The sequence below is a fragment of the Acipenser ruthenus genome, chromosome 9, assembly GCF_902713425.1.
Source record: "Acipenser ruthenus chromosome 9, fAciRut3.2 maternal haplotype, whole genome shotgun sequence".
Classification (NCBI taxonomy): domain Eukaryota; kingdom Metazoa; phylum Chordata; class Actinopteri; order Acipenseriformes; family Acipenseridae; genus Acipenser; species Acipenser ruthenus.
In genome coordinates, this window is record NC_081197.1 from 10,108,296 (window position 1) to 10,129,289 (window position 20,994).

Genomic DNA, 20,994 nt, shown 5'->3' on the forward strand with positions numbered 1-20,994 from the left:
AGCTTCAAGTTCATGGGCTTGCCTTTCTATTATCTAATGCCACACTTCAGTAATTGCTGTGGGAGGTTTGCAGGGTCTGCACTGTGCAGAGGATAGACAGCATAACAAATGCTTTACTGCTTTTAACAGCGATTTGGACGCAGACTTTGTTTATTCAAAAAAAATATTTTCTGATAATGTATTAAAATAAATCTTTAAAACTGGTCAGCTGTGTTAGTCAATTAAGTACTTTTTTGGAGAGCAAGTGACTGTTTATATTATATATATATATATATATATATATATATATATATATATATATATATATATATATATATATAATTTTATTTTATTTTTATTTTTTTTTGAAGGAGCGGCCATTATAATTGCAGATTAATGCTACAGTATGTATTGTTGAGTGTACCGTGCTTACTGAGACAGTTTGTAGGTGGGGTTAGAAAAGGGCCTGTTTTGTCAAAACAGAGAACAGTTGTAACCAAAAACATAATTTAATAAAAGTAAAAATAAAACCGAACTGAATTGAAGTTAAAACCTGCAGTGTTAAGAGTCAAAGTAAAGTACAGTACTGTATGCCTATTCTTCTCTAATGTGAGAAATGCTAATTAGGTGACGTGCCATTTCGCTGTTGTTAACCTACTTTCAGCTGTCATTTTCAACTCTAATTTTCAGTGAACCCCAAATTCATTTTCTTGTGGTGAGAAGACAGCATACATTAGGTTAATGCCAACTCACTTTTCAGTCGTATTTTTAAACCTTAGCAAACTCCATACATGGCCATTCAGGTATTTCACTGATTTAAAAAATGCCTTTTGGATTCTAATAGTGCTTGGGACTCTTCCAAGCTGTATCTATGTCTGAGTTAACCTAGCTACCCATATGGTTCCCTACAGACCTGGTGGGATCACTGAAATGCTAAAAGAAAATGTCTGGGAAATAAATAAAAGTTGCTAAAACAAGTGTGAATTTTGTGCAGATTATGAAGTATTACATATTTCAATTTACACTAGTTGCTGTTCATTTTCAAATTCTAAATGCAGACCCCTTAAAAACGGTTCTAACTAAGCCTCATGGAATGTATTATATAGTAATAAATGTATTACTGTTTTTGCAGTTTTATTGTTTTGAATTGCTGATTTCTGTTAAGCACCTTGAGATGGCTCTGCCATAAAAAGCGCTATACAAATAAAGTTTGATTTGATTCTCCATGATTTTACCAAGAGCACATTGTAAATGCTCTCCTATTTATAAAAAAAATACAAAATACAGAATGTACATTTTACATCTGGAACCCCCCCTCCCCATTCAAAATAGCTAACTGCATAAGATAGCAAACAACAAAAAAAGTGTCATACTGACTAGATGAAAATAAACCCAACAACAGATACAAGTAGCCTTTTAAATCGCTAAAATGAAGAACATGATTAAAAGAGGGCATATAAACCATACTCTACAGAGTTTAAACAAACTGAGATTGATCGGCTGGAAAAGGGCAAGAAGCTTTTTGAAAGAATGATGGACTCCACTGGTTCGAAATGCAAGATGTGGACGACAATATTCTGAATCTGTAATTGCTTTTTGCAAAGAAAATAATGTTTGACTCGTGCCAAAAGAAAACAAAAGTAGTAGGTAGGCTTTCTGTTACTTGTAGCTACCCGTACGCTTCGCAGTTTTCTATGTACATTTTAAAAATGATTTATTTTGTTATACATCATGTGTTAAATCCTGCACAGTCATTTTTTTTGATGGCCGGAAATTACAGCCATCTTTTATACATATGGGTCTATGTGTTGTGATACTGGACCTAATAAGCACTGTAGTTATATCAGTGGTACTTTTATTACACAGATTGCCATTTACATTATCAATGCAAAAAACAATCTACCTTTTATTAATCCCTTTTTACCGGTTTCATTGAATGAAGTAACACAGGCAAATGGCCTAATTTGTATACAGTATGCACTTTGGCATGGATCTGTAGATGTTTTGTTTATGATCTAGATTAAAGCTGGTTACATCTATTTGCTTAAACTAGCAGACAAAGGCCCATGTGGTTTTTCAGGAAAAAGTTGAGTCCTCATCACAAGAGTTCACTGAATAAATTAAGGCATAGTGCCCATGTACTGGTAAATGCATAGGATTGTAATGCACTGACTCAATACTAGCACACTCGGCATGAGTGAACCACATCACTTACCAGTGCCACCACCAGCTCCTCTTCCTCCACCTACAAGTAACATTGCAATAACTTGTTTTGAAATGTTGATGGATTGTTAAGTTTTGTCACCACATTCCTAATTTATACAATTGACTGGATCCATCCAATTCTGCTTAGCTCCTGTGTATCTGAATCCAAGTTGATATGATTACAGGTGGAATCCTCCACCCACAACAACTGTTTAGATTTTCTCATAGCATAGCATGATAAAAAAATAAGTGTCTACTTGTAACTTAAGCTTGAACTGTTAAACACCTGCTTTTGCTTAGCATTAAAGTACATTTTGAGGAAAAAGAAAATATACCCCCTCTCTTACTATGCTGTACAATTTCCCTAAATACAGTACTGTCTGCTTGGAGTTAATGTTGGGATTTTCATTTTTACATCATGTGGTCTGAGGAATACATTTCAGTGGGTCCAGAAAATCTATTAAAAAGAACTGCATTTAGCCAGTCCCTTGTAGAAGTAGAATACCGAGCTCTGTGTCTCCTAACAACATCCATTATTATTATTTATTATTATTATTATTTATTTCTTAGCAGACGCCCTTATCCAGGGCGACTTACAATCGCAAGCAAATACAAATACATTCAAGTGTTACAATATAAGTCATACAATAAGAACAAGAAATACAATAATTCTCAAGTGTGACAAACCACAATTCAATAATACAGCAGATAATAGTGAAAGTTACATCAGGATATGATTAAGTAGTGATAGTTACATCAGGATATGATTAAGTACAAAATACTACAGATTAAACACTTGGGAGATTACAATATTCTGAGGTACAGGATTAAATGCAGTAAAATAGGGGGCAGATAAGAGCAAAATAAAGCATATTTAAATGAAGGGTGATAGTGTCCCAGGATACAACAGAGGAGTTCTACAGGTGCTGTTTGAAGAGGTGAGTCTTAAGGAGGCGCCGGAATGTGGTCAGGGACTGGGCAGTCCTGACATCTGTAGGAAGGTCGTTCCACCACTGCGGAGCAAGGGTGGAGAAGGAGCGGGCTCGGGAGGCAGGGGAGCGTAGCGGAGGTAGAGCCAGTCTTCTAGTGCAGGCGGAGCGGAGAGGTCGAGTGGGGGTGTAGGGAGAGATGAGGGTCTGGAGGTAGCTGGGTGCAGTCTGATCAAGGCATCTGTAGGATGTACTCTGCTACTCGTGCTAGATTTATTCACAAATTGCTAAAAAATCATTTTGGTCCGAGCAAGAAAAACCGTAGTGTGAATAATGAAAGGGTCATGATCTGTAATTGATACAAGGTCTGACAAGTGATATTATAGCATTTTTTCATTCAAATTGTACATTTTAATTATTTTGCCCTGTGCCTTATGAAATCATGCATGAGGAGAGCATGGGTGTAGTTATTCTTTGTGTTTCTCCCAGTGTGCTTTGTAATAAACCAGTGGCGTTTTAATCCAGTCATCACATTTGATACAATGTTCATCTGTACCGTACAGCCAAACCAGAAAAAACATAATTTCTGTACACATTTTGTGTTGCCAAACAGATCTTCCATTTTGTGTTTTGAACAAGGAACAGAGTCTTAAAATACTTGACATTACTCTGTTTAGCACATAGCTGTTTTAATTATAAAATCTGATTTATTTTTTATTTATTTTTTGTTAACAAATGTTAAGGGTTTTTTTTTTTTTTTTGCCTGAATAAGGATAAATGGGGAAACTGTTGCCATTTTGTTTGAGCTCTTTGGGACTAACGTTGCATGCCACTCTGTGGTGTGTATATGCATACTCATATAATGACAAGGGTTTAAGGCTGCATGTAAATGTAGCTGCCTTTTTATCATTATTGTCTGTTCACAATAGTATCCATACTGTTGCTGCTATATTGGTTAAAGAAGCTTTCTATTTGACAATTGAACACCTGCTCTCCCTCTAGGTGTAACAAACAAATACTGTTAACTGACTCAGTCCTTGAAGTGTTAAGGGCATGCATCCCAACTGCACCCTAATTTGACCTTGCAGTCAATTAAAAACAGGGAAATTTAACTTGAAAATATGTAGCGTATTTTCTATAACACACAGATGGTTTTTGTATGCCTGTTTACAGTATATCCACTGTTTACATACAAACTTGATATTATGTTTATATTATGCAAGTCAGTATTTCCTTTGCTATGTGTTTGGTATAAACAGTGCACGAGTTTGTTTAGTGCAAATTCATGCTATAGACCGGACAGATTTTTTTTTTTTTTTTGCTTTCTTTCAGAGGATTATTGGTCTATCCAAAGTTAAAAGAAAACACAAAAACACTTTTATGTTTCAGTGTGAATTTTTTTCTAAGTGTGGAATATGTTTTAAAGGCGTACCATCCTTCTATGTTCAAGTAATGCTCATCTTGACATTATCGGCAAGTTTCTTGTCAGTTTATGTTGTAGGCCAGGTTTGAAACAGGACTTCTTAAGCCTTAAAGTGGCATTCATTAAAATGAGTTGTAACTAACAAAATAATCTTACCTGTAATGAACTTTTTATTCACTATATATGTTTAGAATGTGCAGTTTTGAAAGAAACACAAGTTAAAGCAAACATGTACTTTTACTTTAAAACATGTCACCTGGTACTATACTAGGTTAAAGAGTTTTCTGGTTTTCATACGTGCTTTCCAGGAAGATCCAAACATGACACTAAATCTATAAAAAGTCAACAAATGGTGTTGTTGGGTCTTTGAATATGCAAAGGCAGGGGTCATATCCTAATTCGATTTAAGTACCAACCTAGCAGGCAACCAATGGCCCCTTGGTCATGAGCCATTAATTAAAAAAGTAATGGTAATAGATATCTGCCATTTTCTCCCATACTTGTGAATGCTCAGTTTTTTTTTTTTAAAGTGAGAAAGGCTTGCTTTAAAATAAGTTGCGTACCCTCTGTTGAATAAAAATTATTTTGGTTCACTGCATGGTCGATGTTCAGATTTCTGAGTGTCTTTTCACAGACTTATTAGCATAGACGCTACGCGGATCTGTTTTATCTCATTATTTTCTTCCCTTATTTTCTGCTGGGACCAGGTGGAAGTACTTCAAAAGAATACCAGTGGGTTTTAATACTTTAAACCCCTTTTTTCCCTCAGAAATTAAGGCATTTCCATTATTTTCTGTGTGAACCCAGTGGGTGTATTGAGGCTCAGTAATTGAAATCAGTAACCCTTCATGTAAGAGGTGTATTTTGTATTCATGTTTCTTAACATGTGTTATATGGGTGCCCTTTGATTTCATAATGTGCTCCATTTCTTATTTCGTAGTTGCCGTGCCGTATGAAGAATGATACAAGAAATGTCTATTTCCCCATAACTAAACTTAAAAATGCAGGGCTTGGCTACACAGTGGGTAATTGCACTGTGCTTGCACCTCTGCAGGTCTGAGTTCCTATCTGGTTGTGGTTAAGTTTGAATGTCTCAACTTGGCACTCAAAACTGCAAAATGGATGCTGCTTAGAGCAGAGGGTAGGCGTGATTCATGCTCACATATGGGCAAACTCCTAAAATGCACAAATGCACTGCTTTAATAAACCAAAGGGCAGTGCAGAATGTGTGGACTGACTTCAAGTGTCCTTTAGCATTTTCCAACAAAAATGTGATCTGGTGGTCAAAAACTTGCCAGTTTATCCCCATTTCACACATTACTTTTAATTGACTTGTTCTAGTAAATGTACAGTAGTCATATATTTACTGTAGCTGTAACAAGTTGGATCAGTGTGGTGTTTTAAAACATTCTAATGGATTAACTTGCTTTTACGTATAACTTAATTTTATTTAGTTTGGCAGAAATGTAAAATATAGTTCAATGTATTCCTTTTGTGAAATTAAACACAATCTTTTCCACTAGGCTGACACCAGGCAAAAGTTAATTGCTTCTGTCCTTTTAAGTGGAGTTTGAATTTGTGAAATTGGAAGGTTTATGAAAGCTAAATCATAGGGAGCTTAAATTACATTCTTGTGATTAAATATTAATAAATCAATTAAAACCTAAGCTGAGTATAATATTACTTTTTTTTTTTTTTCTTTGAAACCATGGCCATTAATGATTCATTACCGTATGCGCTGGCAATTATTTCATTCTTTTGTTATTCTTTCTGTATGTTTTGCTGCGAATTGCTGAACAGATCTGCTGAATTCTTCAAGCCATTTAACCCACTGGTGGTTTGTCTCACTGTATTGACGAATAAATTTGGGATTTTATTTTTCTAATTATGCGACAAATAGTATTATGTAGGAGTTTATGCAAAAAAGGATGATCCTTGTCGGGTTTGATTATGATACTGTATCTCCACAGAATTGAAGTTGCCTTTCCTGAGAATTACTATTTTACTGTTTCTGTCTCAATAATAAGTAATACTTACACTAAAAGAATATATTCATAAGTTAACAAGCATTATTGGGCATTGTCCCGAGGCATTCCTTGTCTGCTCATATTCATTCAATTTTGCTGAGATAAAAAAATATACTTGGGAAGGAACACACAATAATAAAAGTACAACATTGTAAAATCAATGGATCAGCATGTATTCCTTTTCTCTCTTTATTTTGTTTGGAAAACTAACTACTCAATGCATTTCTTGTGTCTGTATTAAAATGCCATATGGCATTTTAATACGGACACAAGAAATGCATTGAGTAGTTAGTTTTCCAAACATTTATACATATGAAGAAGCTACATTGAAAGTGAGCTACCACTAGGGTGTGCAACTGTAAATTGTGTCCCCTCTGAAACCTGTGTGTAGATTTTCTAAAGTTGTTCCAAATTACATTAGTTATTAAGCCTGGTAAACAATGATCAACAAAGCCAAAACAACAGTAAACAATGATAAAGTAGGCACACAGGATATTAAACAGGTAGAGTAAGAAATTAAATATTAAAAACATGTAGATTTTATAAAGTATCCCTTGTGTACACACAAAGGTTACTGATATTGATTTCTAAAAGCGAACCGAAATAGCGCATATACAATGCCTAAAATGTAAATGTGTTTGATGCTGGCCTGGGGGGGATCAATTATAATTTTTGTTTTAATTAATTATTATATTAATAGCGTACAGTATGTAATGTTTGAGATTCAAATGTGCAGCTGTTATTGGGGTTACATGTCCTGTTGTTTAGGATACTAGGGGGGCAGCAGTGCTGGTGAAAAGATTTGAATTCACCCGTGGATTTCCATTACCACCCTTATGGTATATCTGCCCCGCTGTACAATAGACCCATTAATCATTACTTCTTTTCAGTCATATTTTATAAAATATTTAAATAAATCCTGGTATTGGTTACATTCATATTATATACCTCGTACGCCATCGTCTTCTTCAGCATGCAGTCAGTGCCGCTTAATGTCAACAGCCGCCATATTGATTTCTAATTAAAACAAGCACAGTCTAAACTGGAAAATAATAGGCTACATTCAAAACAAAGATATGGACAATTCCAAAAAAATGAGATTCACACCAATAACAAGATATACATATCTGTAAGGAATAAAATACACATTTAATATTGTATTCTGGGTATAAATATTAATTTGGAAGGAGTCCAGTGTGAGACTTGTGGGACTTAAAGGTGTCCATGGTTAGCATGGTAAAATGGTCTCCATTGTATCGGTTCATTCTACGTGACAGTGCTGTATCAGCTAAGGTGAAACAGATGGAAACCAAGACCAGATGTTTTAAACTATGGAATTCTATAGGATTACGACTGCACATGTTCAGAGCCAAATGAGATGCAACTATGTAAGCTTAGAGGGGACTACACTTATTTTAATTGCCCAGGTGAAATTATTAGACCTGTTCTGAAAGGGTGTTCCCAGTTGAAGGTAATGGCTAATTACTATTTTAACTGCAAATAAGGTGACTACCATTATTCGAGTAGAAGAATGGGTTGCAATAATTGTGATGTTTCTGTATCTTGAATAACCTAATGTAATCATGTATGGACTATCATCTGTTAAGAATACTCTTTCATTAATCAATAAACCGTGTAATTTGGATTATAAGTAGAATTGTCTGATTCATTATAAATTAATAGAGTTACCACACCCTACAGTCCTTTAATTAGTTTCCAGATGCTTCTGCTGAGCAATATGGTGTACAGACTGTTTGCTGTTTGATTTCCCTTCTTTTGAACTGCTAAACATTCTGTTCTCCGTTACAGGGAGAGCAGTGTGGAGTAGTGGTTAGGGCTCTGGACTCTTGACCGGAGGGTCATGGGTTCAATCTCAAGTGAGGACACTGCTGCTGTACCCTTGAAAGGTACTTTACCTAGATTGCTCCAGTAAAAACCCAGCTGTATAAATGGGTAATTGTATGTAAAAAATAATGTGATATCTTGTAACAATTGTAAGTCGCCCTGGATTAGGGCGTCTGCTAAGAAATAAATAATAATAATAATAATAATAATAATAATAATAATAATAATAATAATAATACAGAAGCATGCTGTACTTTTTGGATAGAAATTTTGGAAACTTTTATCTTGACAAAAGAAGGATTTTGAGGAACTGGTCCTGTGCAATATTGTGGCAGATTTAAATGTATAGTCTATGGCTGTTGATCTGTTGTGTTACCTTAAAGCTGCCGCTAACATGCCTTGTCATTGGATGTTGTTTGTTTAATACCTGAACATATGGTTATTCTACTAGATCAGTTCTCTATACTGCCATATGTTAAAATTAAATAGCAATACACATTTGTAAGCAGAATTGTAAAATGCACACCATTAACAACAGTGATGCGAAGAGGAAATAGCGCACAGAAATGTTAGTTTGCCATATCTGTCCCATCCCTGCTTGCTTGTACCATTATTTTACTGTTGTATGTTAGACTACATTTTCGTATGCTTTTACATGTATTGCAGTAAACATTTAAAGGGTGTCTGCAATGTGCTTCATCAGGATTTGGGTTTTAACTGCTTTATGTAGCCTCACCTGCATCTACCAAAAGACCTGTGAGCTGTGAGCTAGCTGAAACTATTCTGTTCATGTAGGGGTCTGGCTGGGAGACGAGCATGATGGCTAGCAATATTTAAGCAATAACTGCAGGGTGTATGGAGTGTACACATAGGTAACAGTATTCCAAGCCCTTTTTTATTGCAGCAGTACTGAGTTGTGTAATCACAGGTTAGCATGATTTGGAATCTCAATAGAAGATTCAGTTTGTCATATAATTTGTTATAAAGTTTTATCTATTTGCAAATCTGGTGGCTGCTAAAAGTGTAAGATTTTAACATTCTCAAGTCTATCATCGCACAACACATTTTTATCCATCACAGCGGCATACCTCCAGCAATGGGGATATATTGCAGGAGCCCATGTATGCACTCATGTCCGTGTTTACCACATTTCTACAGTGCATCTTAGGGAACCACCAAATATTATTTGGATTACCTGTAAAATGGAAACAAAAAGTATGGGGATAAGAAACTTGTTCTAAAACAATATTATGTAAGTGGAAAGATTAAGATGGATATCTTCTGCTGTGTGGGTTGGTTATGAAAAACATTTAATTAAAAATTTGTATTACTGTGGCAGAAGAAATTATTTAGCATTCAACATATTGTAAAATATGTACTTTGTATTTGAAAAACCGGTAACACTTTCAAATAAGTGTCAGTTCATGATTATTTCATGTGTATTAAGTGAAATGTTATGAATAGGGCTTCTGTTTTTCGGGTTTTATTAATTTTATTTTTCGGTGCTCATTTTTAGCTATTTTCGAGTTTTATGTAAATCGTTTTTTTACAGGGCTTTCGTTTTTGATATATTGTATGAGATGAGTGTTTTCGGTTACTTTCCAAAATGCTTGAGCGTTTTTTTTGTTTGTTTGTTTTTTGTGTGTCAAAATATGTATAGGACTAGTAGTAACTTGACAGTACTTGCACACTTAAGTTGTACCTTCTTTCCTTTGCTGTCATCCACAACTAAATCCCTATGGTCACGGGCACATTCTTCTGGGGTTTTTGTCTGTTTTAAATCCTCTGTATCTTAACTGTAATACATCTTGAAATCCCGCTAACAAACCTCCATCCTGATTGTAATCTCGTTTTAAATCTCGCAAGCAGAGTCTCCAATAGAAATGTAGGAATGTGCTGTCATTCAGTAGTTGGAGGCTGGTTTAAAGTATTGAAAACGAATCAATGATAGATTCAAGTCAGGAAGGCGGGACATTGCCCAGCAGCGCTGGGAAATGTATTTATTATTATTATTTTTGTAGTAGGTTTTATTTTTTAATGGGAAAAGGGTAAAGTCAATGTGAATTGAATTAATTAAGTGATTTAATTTGTTGCTAATCGGGAGATGGTCACCTGTTATAAAAAGCCTGCAGCTCTCCAACTCGTGGTGGGGTGTTGAAAGGAGAGAGCGAGAACGAGAGGAGAGAAACAAAACGAAACAAAACATAAAGATTCCAGGAACAGTGACAGCAACTGCCCAGCCTGACCTGGGATCGTATTATTTATTGTTTATTTTGTGTTCGTGATTTGTTTTTGTTTAACCTTTTATTTTGCTCTGTGAGCGAGTGTTTATTTTTGTTTAAATATTTTATTTTTTTGGATTCTTTAAATAAAACGGCGCCCGCGCCGCTGCACCGTACCTTTTGTTTTTGTTGTCCCTTCTTCTGCCGTGACGTCACCACTCGTCCATTCCTGTCACACCCTAATTATGAAGTCAGGAAAAGTATGTCATGTACTCATGCTTGTGACTTGAATTCAATAGGAATTTCATTTGAAATCAGTAGGAAATCATGTGTTAGTTACACTGGAATTACAGACACTTATTTTAAAGTGTTACTGAAAAACCTTTTGTGAAAAAACAAATGCAATGTTTTTCATTCCACCCTGAGTACATTATGTTAAACAATTACTTGTGCTTACATTCACCTTTTGAGATTATGTTAAGGTTTATCTTGCGCATCTGTTATATCTGTATTGGAAAACACTGCAAAGCAAATGGAATTCTATTTTCTAAGTAACGCAACACTCATTTAATATGCTACCAGTTTGTCATAGTCAATCAAATGTATTTTCAGATCAATCTCAAGTAATTTTCACTGGTACATTGTTCAATAGAAAAAGTGGTAAGTGACCTTACCATGTTGGCTTATAAGCTACTTCAAAGTAACATGTCATTCACATGTTAGCAAATTGAATTTTCTTGAATGCAGATGAGTGTGTGCACAGTTGTTTCCAACAGAATAGTAACATTGGCAAGGAAGCTGATATTTCTTTTTAACACAAGTAATTTACTACTGAATCAGCCAATTACATGATGATGACAGTTAGAATGCTTAAGAGATCGTTTTACAAGTATTTTACTTGTAAAATGTTTACCCACTTGAGGACATAAGAAAATTCATCACCCAAAAATCCTGAAAATAATTGTCGTCGTCCCCCTCATGAATACTTATCAATTATTGCATACCTGTGATACATAAACATGTCCTTTTGCATACGAGAGCCAACTGTAGGTCTGTGCATCTCAATTACTTGTAGAATCTAAAAAAAAACCTCAGCAATGTACTGCAAGCGGTTTCAAAACTAAGTATCATGATCAACCCTGACTATATGACAGAGTATTAAAACAGGTCATGAGAATACTTTCATTCAAAGTCTGCAATAATCAGGGCTGTCTCTCTTGTAGCTTGAGCTGGGTTTGAAATTTCACTGATTTACTTTATTCTAGTATAAATAGAATACATTCAAAGAGAAAAGTGACTTGCACTTATAAATCTTATCTTGATGTCAGTAAAATACAAAAAAAACAGGCTTAATCAGCCTGTAGATTTTGTCTAGACAATAGTTGTGCAGCATATCGTAGTAGAGCTGATATTTAGGTAAGGGAAAACAAAAAGAATATGTAGGTTAAAGAATGTATCCTTTATGTACTTTGATGAATTTACAGCATTCAGCTGAATCACAATAGCATTGGCGGACAGAAATGATTTCAGGGCTCAGTTCAAACTATTTCTAATAAAAATGCATATTTAATATATTTTTGTTTTTCACAAATGTTATGAAAGTAGATTAGCAACCACCTATGGATGATGATGATGATGATGATAGTAAATGGCCTGTGTTGTTCTGCAGTATAATAATCCGCTAATTAAGCATTCAAATCCAATTTAAACTCAACGTCACATTTGTATACTGCAGTTCTAACTTCTTTTTTTTTTCCTTTTAAGCTTGTGTATTTAATTGTTTTTCATGTTTAACCAGGTTTTACTAAGGACATTTGGGGAATGTTTTCTTACTAAACAATTACACTTGTCTAGCAGTTGTGTATATAAGCATGTTCTGTACAGCAAGGTTACGTTGATTACAATAGATTACTGTATCACAGCATAAAACAATCATTAGTTTGTTTAACACAACATACTGGTTGTCTTAATTAAATAATGATGATGTCACAGTCTGCTCTGTCTACTGGCGTATATCCTATGAGGTGGCTCAGTGAGTGAATGCACTTTATTGTGACACAAAAACACATATTTTGTAGTTTGTTATTCCAAGAACAGAAGCCATTCACATGGGTGACTCATAGTGGTACTCCTAGTAAAAGCTCAATTGAAAAGTGTGTTATGTAGTTACACAGTAATTCAGCTGTTAAGCAGCCATAATGCTTGCTTTAATTTACATTGAAGATATTAAACCCAATTTGCAAGGTGTCTGCTTGGTGTTTTCTGTGCACAGTATGTTTTCCTTTGTTTTTTTGTATCCTTGCACTTGAATGTTATCTTATCAGCTTTTGCTTATGTTGATTTTGTTTCTCATGGTTTTTATAGGTCAATGTACTTTGATTTTTTCTTCCAATATGTACTTATAAACAATGACTTTGCAAATTAGGGTTAATAAAGAAACGCATACAAAACACAGTCTGGCAAAACATTACAAATAGAAACAAAATGAATTGAATAAACTTGAATAAAATGTATTTAAAAGAATACAATTACACATACCGGTATTTTACTGTAAAGTTTATGGAACCCAAACAAAAAAAGAATACCGTAGGTACACAGCACTATGCACTGATACAGCAGCACTAAAATAAATATATATATTTAGGAATTTGCAAGAAAAGTAATACATTGTAGTTGTATTGCAGGAGCTGTATTATTATTATTATTATTATTATTATTATTATTATTATTATTATTATTATTATTATTATTATTATTATTATTATTTAAGTTTCTTAAATGCATTTCTTTTTTGGTTGTATGCCAGGTATTTTGGCTAATAAGAGACGCTGTAGAATCCTGATCCAGACAGGAAGTTCGGAGAGTGGGGGGTGTGGTGTTTTGGAGTGTCAAGCAGAAGCTAGGGTAGCTCTCACTGTAGAGTTGCTGTTTAGGGGATAGCCACAGGATCGACTCCTCTTCCACACGAAGCCCTGCCTGGACCAGGAGACTGCGAGCGTTTAGTTGTCTTGCTGTTTGAAGAGAAAGAAACGCACTGTATATTAGAGTTCAGCCCTGCGTGAGGAAAGAGGGAAAGTAAACCTACCTCCTTGGTGCTGAATTGACATTTCTATCTTGTTATTTATTATTTCCCTCTCCACAGCTACACTGGTATGTGTCCTCACCTAGTCAAACACGGATCTGATCTGCAAGCTCAACAGCTTTCAGTGTAAAGTTGTAGGACTTCTTCACCATCCTGATCACGTTGTATCCGCAGAAATAAACTTCAACATACGCCTCCCTCAAATACTGCAATAAAAAATTGCGCCTTTTAAAAACCATAGTACTTCTAATTACCACCGCCCTTCAATAAGCACCACAGATATTTTTAGCAATTTAAAATAAATGCTGCAGGGTTAATTCAAAGCAATACAGTATCTACTGTTTGCCTTTAACATGTCAATGTCCTGTAAGGTAAGAATCTAATTGGAAAAATGTTTTGTATATACTTTGTATAGATGCCTGTATTCAATGTCAAATGTTTTTCACTCATTGTTTGAATACAGAAGCTAATCATACAGTAATACAAATATAGCTCAATTACTTTTTATACCTTGTGAAGCTTCTCAAAGTTTAGTACTGTAAATGGGTTGTAAGATCTTTTGTATAACACAAGAGCCGACTATGTCAGAAAGTCACATGTCTGAGCCAATGAGAAAAGCTCTATTATACCTTTTAACCAAAGTTAAAGGAATATTTTGCCTTCCAAAAAGGGAACAAAATTAGAAATATATGTGCAGATATATTACATGCAGATATGAGGTTTACTGTTTTTAAGGGTATTTCCATTACATTTTATAAACAAATAACCAAACCAATGCCTCCCTGAAATGACCACAATGTAGCCTTTACCTGGGGCAATTACTGTGTAGGGTAAGAACCTACTGCTTAATAATTGTTCTAAAGGTTCCATCCAGCCTGAAGGTAAACCAATTGAAATTTAGTTAGACGTACAACACATATATTGTAACTGCCGGTATGCATTTTTATTTTATTGTGTTTGTGGTTCCAAAGCAGAAAGGCACAAACAAGAGCTTGTCGGGTGTTGCTGTGGGGGGAGCACTGACACTTGCAAAATGGAGGAAGTGAAAACTGGATTTGGAGCCATAAAGTTCAGAAACTGGACATTTTGTACTTTGATCTTATAACACAAGTAGAAAAGGATGCTGAAGTTCCTCAGTACCATAACAGTAGTGTGATGTTTTAATCTAGTGTGTGGTATGTTCAATCTACTGGTTTATAAAAAAATAAAAAAGATTCTCGTAACACCATCGCCATTGATCCAGCAGAAGTGTTACACCAAAGAATGCTTATTTGCTGTTGGACAGAATGATGTCATACCAAGTTGGACACATTAAAAATAGACAGCAGCAGGACATTATTTATAAAATGGCTAATCCAGTTGAAAGTCCTTCTGTGTTTGTAACACATATTGTAAGGGATGGAGAGGGCAAACTGATGGCTTATTGAGGAAAATGATGTCGACATCACCAGATTCATTATTGCAGGGTCTCAGCAATTCAAATGTTATAGTATGTATTGAGATTCTGAGAATTAATCTCAACATAACAGATTGAGATGTGGAGATTTTGAAAACCATTTCTCTTATAATTTCCAGTAAATATATTTAAATCTTGAGATCCTTGAAAATGTATCTGGTGATTTTGACATAACAGGTTGAAGTGTCAAGCTCAATAAATATTGATCTTGACATAACAATGTGTCTATCCTTTTTCAACCACTATATGAAACCAATGAGTGCTCAATGAGACCTTGTAACCAGTTCACGCAGATAGGTTTTCGACCTGCCCTTCTTGTGAAGGACATAGTCTTGTGAAGGACCCCCCCTCCCCCCCTCCGAAGATTAGACAAGGGTGTGAGTGAAATCTAGCTTGTTCTTATTGAGGGCATCCCAGCACCTTTTCATGCCTTCTATCACAATAAACGCAGATTTAAACTGTATTTTTTCCCAAATGGATTCCTATAATAACAGTTGATTGGTATGTGTGATTATCGTCACTTGATGGGACCTTTAACACACTGTGAAGATACTGTGGCAGAAACTACTTAAAACAATAAAAACATACTCTTTTCTATTGAAAGTGTAAATATTTATCTTTTTACCTTATCATTGGTTGCCCCCATACAATATGTGCCTTTTTACTGACTAATATACAATATTAGAATTTTATTTAATTAGACACAAACAAATAATGGTGTTTGTTAGCATTACAGCATGAGCTCAATTTTAGAGGTGCTGCCGTTACTCTGCAGTAGCACTTTTTTGAAAACAAATGTATTAGGAATGAAAAAGTGAAGAAAAAAAAAAAATATATATATATATATATAATCTGTGCTTGACATTTTTCATTATTGTATTTTAAATGTGAAAGCATTATGCTAATGTTATTGAATAATATTCGATTTCAATTTATGTTTACAGGTTGTTGTTTTTTTTTCCCAGTGTGTGTTGGGAAGTCTTACTCTGATGCTGATTCTGAAGAACCAAACACAAACCAATGCCAGAAGCCATCCTTGTAAGTAAAATACTAGTGTGTGTTGTTTTTTTCTTTTTAATCTAGAGACGTCCCATGCATACACAACTGTATTTAATCCATAGACTTTAAATTAACCATTCTTTACAGTTTCTTTACATTTGGTACATGTACATATTTTATTAATTCGCCTAGCTCCTGGGACTTCCTTGAAAAACGATTTTAATCTTGATTGACCTGTCCTGGTAAAATAAAGTTTTAATAAATACGTAAATAAATAAAAAAAAAACATTTTTAACAGTTGGTCATTTTATAGTATAAAAATAATCATCAACCAATTTTCTAGTAACTTCTAGTCATTTTGAGATTCAGACTTCCTGTTGGTAACATTCTTTTTACATATGTTTCAAATGTCTAGATAACCGCTTGTCCAATTTTGAAGGACATTATGATTATATAATCCCACAAAAGTCTTCTCACAGTGTGCTACACAACAAACAAAAGAAACAGTAGATTGTAAATGCTTTAACATGAGGACATATGACTAAATTTGAATGAAAACTGCTGAATAATGTTATGTTAACATATTATTATTATTATTATTATTATTATTATTATTATTTATTTATTTATTTCTTAGCAGACGCCCTTATCCAGGGCGACTTACAATCGTAAGCAAAAACATTTCAAGCGTTACAATACAAGTAATACAATAAGAGCAAGAAATACAATAACTTTTGTTCAAGTAAAGTACAAGTTTGACAAACCACAATTCAATAATACAGCAGGTAATAGTGATAGTTACATCAGGATATGATTAAATAGTGATAGTTACATCAGGATGTGATTAAATACAAAGTACTACAGGTTAAAAACTTGGCAGATTACAGTATTCTGAAGTACAGGATTAAATGCAGTAAAATAGGGGCTGATAAGAGCAAAATAAAGCACATTTACATGAAGGGTGATAGTGACCCAGGATACAAACAGAGGAGTTCTACAGGTGCTCTTTGAAGAGGTGAGTCTTAAGGAGGCGCCGGAATGTGGTCAGGGACTGGGCAGTCCTGACATCTGTAGGAAGGTCATTCCACCACTGCGGAGCAAGGATGGAGAAGGAGCGGGCTTTGGAGGCAGGGGAGCGCTTTGTAGTTTTCCATATGCTTAACGAAGAACTGACAAATTAAAAAATATGAAATTTTGAAATATAACATGCAATACTGTACTGCTATTATGGCCTATAGTAGACTTTTGCGATATCACTTTGTAGTTGCTTTGATTACATGATGTTATATAAAATATCTAAATTATATAGAGTTTATTTTTTTATTTTATTTTTTAAAACTGTGTCTCAATCGTAAAATTCTAGGTGATGCAAAGCATTTTGCCATAGCTGTATATATACAGTCGGCACTCACATATCCGACCCTATAACATTTTTACTTCAGTGATGGTTAAACGCATGTGACGCATATCTGATTGTTTCATTTTGGCCTGTTCCAACCCTTGTATCTTTTTTGTGTTCCCTGAAAAACGGACAATATCAAAAATACGTATCTGAAAGGACTGTGTTTTAAAATAACTAGGCTTCCATTTAGATGTACGATATTGGTTTTGTTGGTACAGTACTATATTTTTAACAGAAGTAGTATTTCAATTCAGAACGATATGATTCTGAAATTATCACTTGCCAAAACTAAAGAGACGACACATTAACTGTAAGTACATACTTTTAAATCCGGTACATATTGTAAAGTTTCCCATTTAATGACCCAACAGCAAAATGAAATCAGAATGTTGCCTATGCACTGAACTGCGTGAAACGTAAAAGCCAATGCAATTTAGCAAAACTAAAAGATTTAACAAAAAAAAAAAAAAAAAAAGTTTGAGTTTAAACAATATAGTGCTGGATAAGGCCCTAATGTCACAGTTCACTTCCAAATGAAAAGGCACAAAAGCAACAAAAGATCACAGATAAAAAAAATAAAATAATAAATAAATAAATAAATGAATAAACGCATCAGTATCTAAAACTGTTACATTACCCTAGCTTCTCTCGTTCTCTTTGTTTTGGCTGCATTTTCATCAGGTGAAACTGGAGGAAGCGCTGTGTAACTGCACAATACAAGACTGATTTGGCATTAGAGAATTTTTTTAAACGCGGGCTGTGACGTATATTCAGATAAATTGTAACACTGAAGAGTTGGACTGCTGAAGTGAACAGGGGAAGTGAAGAGTAATGTAAAATACTGAAAGAAAAATAAAATGCATATTTCTTGTGGTAGGCAGTCAAATACATGATTTCTGGGACATTCGTGATATTGTGAATTTTCATACTAAGGCTAGTATGATCTGTGCTCAGTCTGTATCTAGTTTTATTACCTCCTTCTCACACAGCCCTAGTAACGTCTGCCTGGTCCGAAATACTCTCTCCCTGACTCATCTTTTCGTTCTCCTGTGCAGCTCTTATGATTCTGTGAGACCGCCTGGTTTCAATAAGCGGTAACTTAACACACACTGAGAGGCACCTAGTAAAGTTAGCGCCCTTAAGTGAATATGGTTTGCATATCAGATGCCTCCCTTGCTATATTTTGTGACATGATTTGCATACATTTCCACATATTAACATTATTCATTATATTTAAATGACTCAGACGCGGTACTTTTTCCACGCTCTTGGTTGCCTGCCACTGGTTGGTGAATACAGCAGGTGTACAAAACATGGAGTAAAGGGGCTTACTGCGTGCAAAACACGTTACCGCTGTTTAGTGAATGAGCCGCTGAAAGTATTACGTAAGTCATGCTGAATTTTGCATTATTTTGAGATGTGTTTTGATGTTTTTGATGTCTAAAGTACATCTCGTTTATAATACCGAAAGTTTACGTGTAAATCACGGTGATGAATAAATAAATAATAGAGTAAGTAATCGCATGGACAAAATTCTCTTATCTAGAAATATATGTAAAATTCGACACACCGGCAACACTTCACGGACTGCCAATAGTGACACATTTAATGCAAATAGTGTTTGGTACCTAAACACCAATCAATGGAATACAATGGTTAGATAATACTTGTGTGTGGTGTTTCTTTGCCTACAAGACTGACAGTGATTGGTATGTGTAGGGTTTATTGTATCTTAATATAAAATAAACCTCATTATACTGTGTTTGTATTTTTAGCAGTATTAGTGAGCGTATGATAATTGGTTTTTGATTTTTTTTTTTTATCCCATGATATTGCGATATGGAAATTATTGATATCGAACAATATCAGTAACATATTAAAATATCGATATTGGTGCCCATCACTATTTTTAATGATGTTTGCAATTATTCTGAGTGTTTTATTAATAAAAGTAAGAGCCATTTATCTAGTGAATATGTATTAAGGATTGTGTTTTTTTTTTATTTTCTTTTTTCTTGGCGGCACTGCACAGGTGTGTGTGTACTAGATGGTGGTAGACAGTAAAGAAAAAATAAATAAAATTCATGACCTGTACATTGACACTTAAGTACCAGTAATTTCAAATAAATAAACAACATAAATAAAATATTTAAACCCTATCTTTTTAATTATAGCCTTTTTTTGTTTCTGGTACAAGATATGTTATTTGTACAAGCTGCAGTATGCCACAATCATCTTTAATTTTACACTAACAATTCACTGGTGTGTGTTTACCTTTTTTCTTCTATAGTTTATCCTTCCGTGCTGTCTTTTAGACAGCAGATTTTCAGCTTTTCCATGATATACTAAATATGCATACTCATTTTATGTGGCACAATAGGATGTTAGGGTATTAATGACCTCTTTAAGCCATGTAATAGCTTGGGAAGAAATTTAAACATATATATATATATTTTTATTTTTTACAATCTCACCTGATATTTTCAAGTGAGCCTAAACAGTCTTACACATTTAAATTCAGCATTTTGTTCTGCCATCGTGCTTTACTGTCTAGTACCTATAAAAAGCAGACCAAACATATGGGGATGCAGAGCCAAAAGCCTCCTTAAATCACCAGACCTAACATACACCCTCTGGATAATTCTACCTGGAATTAGTTTGAGATACTTGTTTCTGCTTATAATAAACTCAAGGGGATAATGGTTCCAGAAAATAGACAGAGAAAATATACTTAATATAGTGAAAAATAACTTGCATCACATTAATTTATTCTTTCACAGTGAATAGTTAAACAAACAGTTTTATTTTGAATTATTCTGATATATTGGTGTAAATCTATTTGTTTATTATTATTAGAATGAACGTGTGCTTTGAAGATTCTGCTTCCCAACATTTCGATATACAGTACTGTGCAAAAGTTTTAGGCAGGTGTGAAAAAATGCTGTAAAGTAAGAATGCTTTCAAAAATAGACATGTTAATAGTTTATATTTATCAATTAACAAAATGCAAAGTGAGTGAACAGAAGAAAAATCTACATCAAATCAATATTTGGTGTGACCACCCTTTGCCTTCAAAACAGCATCAATTCTTCTAGGTACACTTGCACACAGTTTTTGAAGGAACTCGGCAGGTAGGTTGGCCCAAACATCTTGGAGAACTAACCACAGTTCTTCTGTGGATTTAGTCAGCCTCAGTTGCTTCTCTCTCTTCATGTAATCCCAGACAGAATCGATGATGTTGAGATCAGGGCTCTGTGGGGGCCATACCATCACTTCCAGGACTCCTTGTTCTTCTTTACGCTGAAGATAGTTCTTAATGACTTTTGCTGTATGTTTGGGGTCGTTGTCATGCTGCAGAATAAATTTGGGGCCAATCAGATGCCTCCCTGATGGTATTGCATGATGGATAAGTATCTGCCTGTACT

General features: G+C 34.6%; 1 protein-coding gene across 6 annotated transcripts in view; it reads left to right on the forward strand.

Annotated features, from left to right (window-relative positions):
- The window catches only part of LOC117406039 (zinc finger and BTB domain-containing protein 20), a 146,529-nt gene that overhangs the window by 40,636 nt on the left and 84,899 nt on the right, over positions 1 to 20,994 (forward strand). For 4 of the 6 annotated variants that reach the window (XM_059031087.1, XM_059031082.1, XM_059031081.1 and 1 more), the window contains one exon: positions 16,134 to 16,206. The gene's annotated coding sequence lies outside the window, so the exon portion shown is untranslated. Of the gene's footprint in view, positions 1 to 16,112; positions 16,207 to 20,994 lie in introns of all 6 variants that reach the window. The other 2 variants (XM_059031084.1, XM_059031083.1) reach the window with 1 other exon arrangement.